At 40.2% G+C, this 4,890-nt stretch overlaps 1 protein-coding gene across 3 annotated transcripts in view; it reads left to right on the top strand.

Annotated features, from left to right (window-relative positions):
• Positions 1-4,890, top strand: part of LOC101849484 — a 137,798-nt gene that overhangs the window by 45,937 nt on the left and 86,971 nt on the right. For all 3 annotated transcript variants that reach the window (XM_005104981.3, XM_013086218.2, XM_005104980.3), the window contains exon 2: positions 4,576-4,662. The gene's annotated coding sequence lies outside the window, so the exon portion shown is untranslated. The remainder of the gene's footprint in view (positions 1-4,575; positions 4,663-4,890) is intronic.

Genomic DNA, 4,890 nt, shown 5'->3' with positions numbered 1-4,890 from the left:
GGGGGTAAGGAATGACAAATGACTTGGTTCTCTAGGGGGTCTGGAGGTCACCTTGCGGGTGGAAGGAAGGAAACGGGGTTGTCCATGCTAGCCGCTTCTGATTATATGAGGAAGGCATCAGAGTGCAAATACGTTCTGATCGATGTATTTGAATGTCTGACATTCTTAAAGGCCGGCCGAAGTCCATGCTGTAAAAACGACTAGCCCAATTTGATTTGGCCAACGCCACGGAGTGATGGATTGCCCCGCTCGCGCGCTAGACGAAGGAGAAGATAATCCTTGACAGATTTCAAACATTAGGGGGACAGGTCCTGATGCTTACATGCATGAATGTTTCCCTCTTTTTATCTCACCATCTAAATCTCCCTCGGTCTTCCAATCCCCTGTACCTCAGCCGCCTACCCATGAGCAGACAAAAAAAATCTGATGGACAGAAAAGAAACGAGAGAACTACTCTCATCTCGCTTATGAAGAAAGGAGTAGCCTGCTTGATCTTTCCTTTCGATGAGGTTTGATTTCCACGATCCTCTCCGCTGCGGCTTTTGCTTTTCCCCTTCGCTTCTTCGTGTAGCTTGACGGCCAATAATAATCGCTGGTATTATTGCATTTTTATCCGTCTCGAAACCCCTCTACTGGCGTTTCCGAGCCAAGAAATTCTCCTTTACTACGAGGAAAAGGGCAAAAATAACGCTGGATTGTAAGCTTGGAGGAGCATGGCGGATCTTTAATAAGTCATGTTGCTTTGAGTGGTGTAGGTGTTGAGAAGCTTTTTGCCGCTATAGAAGAGTAAGGAACGCTCACTTGCTTTCGACAATCAGGGTCCGCGTTCCTTAGGGATCACGAAACTAAAACGTACTCTTCAAGGTTGTAGCGGACACAGCAGAACAAAAGCAATATCGAAGGAAAATTTCGAGCCACTAAATCCAAACCAGAAGCATAAATTTTCATATTTCTCCTTTTAAATATTGCGGTAGGATAGCAAAATGACAAAATAGAATATTTAGATAACGATACAATGCTTTGAATTTTTTAAAGTACCCCTAAACAGGACATCTTCAATATGCCATAGCATGTTCATCACAGCGAACCAAATTTGAATTAGTTGATACATTATATGGATAATAATTACTGATAACTAGGTAGCTGTAAATAAGGCGTACGGACATTCTCCGTTGTTAATGGTTTGTTTGCACGCAAAACTATTTCTTGACTTTGTGTTATTTTACCTGGCGTAATTTGGCTGGTCTGGGTGGTTGAAGAACGTCACACGTAGAGCTTATTTCTGTACTATCCATCTTTTGATATTGTCTGTCTGTCTTGCTTTTTTCCGTCAGCATTAAATGACTATAATTTGTTTGATATTCTTTTTTTTTTAAACGAAGACTTGTATACATGTAATGTTATAGACTTTCGTGATAATATGTAACTCGACCTCTATCATCAGTATAAAGTACCAGTTCTGAAAGAGGCATCGGCGACCATGGTTCTTCATTTACTTTTCCGCACATATACTCTAAAAAAATCCCTCATTATCCTGATGTTTTCCCTTCACCCGTCTGTTCTGGTTTTCCTTTTACATTTGAAGGGGCTTTTTTTGTTGAACGAACGATCTCTGTTTGAGCTCATTACGAGTTTCCACGGAAGTGAAAATTACAGTTTTTGCTATCAATCAAGGTCATAGAAGAAACTGTGGGTAAACCGAAAACCGTCACCCAGCTGGAGACTGGGAGAACAAAATTAGCCTGCGGTAAACCAGTACAAGGAGCAACCCTCTCTAATGGTGGAATGTTGCAGATAAAAGTCAACTCTCAAATGCTTGTGAGAGCAGTTACCAACGATGTATTGGCTTTGCTTGTTTTCTTTCTCTCTTTCTTCCTCTCTTTCTTTCTCTTTTTTCTTTCTTTTCTTCTTTCTTTCAATCTCCCCTTTCCGTAGTATCATACACTAGACCATGAGCTTGGCCTTACAAGATGGCGTATTGGCGTCTAGTAATTTGTTAATAATAAATTAGTATGTGACTACATTGTTTTACGTCTTGTTTACACTATTTGAATAATTTGGGAGGCGGGCTGTTTCCACCCTGCCTGCCAGGGGTCAAGCTCGGCTACGTGGGATTCAAAGTCCCAGGAGACAGAAAGAAATACCCCATAAAAAGCTTCCCCTGTCAGAAAACGGAATTCCCGTCTATTATCTGCAAATGCGAAAATAAGTCTAGGATTGCATCGCAGAAACTGATCGTGTACGTTGTTATAGTTGTTGTTGTTCTTCAGGTGTCAGGTCTGGAACAGACATTGACAATCATTCATTCCTCTTGTCCTGATCAGATCAGTTTCTGAAGTTAATTAATTAATTAATTAATTAATTAATTAATTAATACGTAAATAAAAAGCGTTGAAAGTAGAAACTACTAGTTCCATTCAATAAATTAAAAAAGCGTTGAAAGTAGAAATGACTAGATCCATAAAATATTTTTATTTTAAACGTAGAAAGTAGAAATGACTAGTTCCGTGTAACCTGCAGGCCTCGTCTTGCACCAGGACGAGTGACGTGGAATACGGCCCTTCATTCAGTGTGACGAAGCCGGACGCCCGTGAATGCCAACGAGGTCTGGGCGGCTTCTCAAATCCCTTCAGTGAAATTTGAAAAAAAGACCGTGGAACTTTTCAGTCAAAGGGGGTTGAGGGAGAGAATGAAAGCGCGGTCGACTAATCTGGGATGGCGATCGTTACCGATTTAGTGGAGGGCCTGTGAACCTTAAATGCGATGGACAGCCTTAGTGTTTGTGGCACGAGATAAGAGGAACGGCCGATTGGAGACTTTTCCCCCCTTTCTTTCATCCTTTTTTTCCAATTTTTTTTATCAGTTAGAGTATCGACTTGGCACGACTCTGGAATAGAACGAGATGCCGGAAAGATCGGTTTCTTTTCTAAAGGTCAGTCGTGACTGAGCCTCGTAAATGCCATTATACCGATTTGTTCTGCCTCTAAAAATGAGGGAAAAAAAGAATTGAACTTGAAGACGAGGTTATTAATTTTTCATGATTTCTAGACGACTCTGACTGACTGTATGACAGAATACAAACAACAAATTAGGAGAAATAGTCTGCGGTTTCAGAAAAGATCCTCACTCTCCTGTCGATGCATTTTCCTGAAGCAATTATAGTTTCTAAGTCATTTAACATTGATCCTTTAGTTGATTGTAAACTGTTCTCAACCCTATTTTTGGAACAGATTTCAGTCGTGGTGTCTCCATCTCAAATTTGTTATGTCATCGTCCGATTGGTGAGCTCCGTGACATAGAACCTATTATGGAAATCATGCAAGCCAATACAAACAAGTGTTTATTCAACAAAAGACATCAGACAGTTTTGCATAATAAAAAACAGCATGATAACAACAGACCGAAAGATACAAAAAAGTACTTTTTTTGGGTATATATAGCCTTCGCTTAGGATTCAAGATTTTAGGGAGTGCCTGAAATACTAAAGGTATCGTTATTGAAGACACAATATATTGCCTAGCCTATAGATTCAGTTCTTATAGTAGTATTTGCCTGCGCGTAAACTAATGAATAATTCTGAGTTATTGTCAATGTTTAGCACTCTACGACATCAAAATAAACCCCCCACGAACGAACAAATAAATGACTGAGTAAATGGGTTGAAGAGTAGACCGAAAAGAAAGAAAGAGGAATTTAGAAATAAATGAGGGAATAAATAAATGCGATACATTATCATAAGTTAAATATAAATAGTATCTATACAAATAAATGGGAGCGTACAAAATAGACATTTTGGTCAATTAGAAAACGAATGAATTCTTTAATACATGTATTTTCAATCAGTTCATCTCTGGCGAAACAAGTCATGTTGTTCATGCTGTTTACGGATGTTGTATTCTTCAAATCGGCTGTATCTCACGATTTTTTTTTACCAAATGTCTTTTTTACTGGGGATTTGGGGGGGGGGGGCAAATTCTAGAAAGACGGGAAAATCTATAAGCTGTTCACAACATCAGCCAGCTTTATTGGGAGTTTGTAAGCCACGGTGGTAGGCTTCTGGTTCTGTATGACACTCGTAAAGAAATAGACTCGGCCGCCATCCGTTATAAAGACAGGACTCATTACGCTAAAAGCAAGGGAAACTAAACTCCATCTTTTGTTGGTGTTAATGGATCGTTTTGTTTTGTTTCGTTCCTTTGGATCTGGTTGGGGGTTTTTTCTTGTAGCTGCTGAATTTTACTTTTTGATTTTACTCTAATCTCTGAAGTGGCAGTGCCAGCGTCTGCCAGGCTTTCCACTGCCGCTCGCAAAAGGCCTCACTTCGAGCTTTGCGAGGGTCAGTGTATTGTATCGAGCACCTCTAGCTTACCGCTTTCATACCATAGCTCCACAACCTCCCTCCAAATCCCCCTGTCCCATTTCCGAGGCCGAGTTGACCCGGACAGGCTGAGTCAAAGTACCTAACATCCTAATTAATGCAAATTGTACCTACAGACAAATACGTTTACTACTGTCTCGAGTATAGTGAGAATAAGGCATGACCTGTTACTAAATAAATGCTTTTATTTTTCCCAGGAAACTGCCATACAATGCTGAGCCACGGCGGAAAGGCCTTGAGAGTGAATTATGAGAACGTACAGTGACGTCTTCTGCAGAAAAACGGTAAGCGTTCATATTTACTTGTGTGCGTGGGGGGTTGGGGGTTCTTTTGTGGGGGGGTTGTTTTTGTAATGTTGGGTTTTTTTAGGGGAGGGGTCAATTATTTGTTATATTCTTAAATAGATGATTTACCTCAATTATTTATTATTTGAGTTGTCTAAGAAACGTCATTGCGGGCGATGATGATGATGATGATGATGATGATGATGATGATGATGATGATGATGATGA

This window comes from Aplysia californica, unplaced genomic scaffold, assembly GCF_000002075.1.
Source record: "Aplysia californica isolate F4 #8 unplaced genomic scaffold, AplCal3.0 scaffold00444, whole genome shotgun sequence".
In the NCBI taxonomy this organism is placed as follows: domain Eukaryota; kingdom Metazoa; phylum Mollusca; class Gastropoda; order Aplysiida; family Aplysiidae; genus Aplysia; species Aplysia californica.
This window is presented reverse-complemented; position numbering and strand designations above follow the sequence as displayed.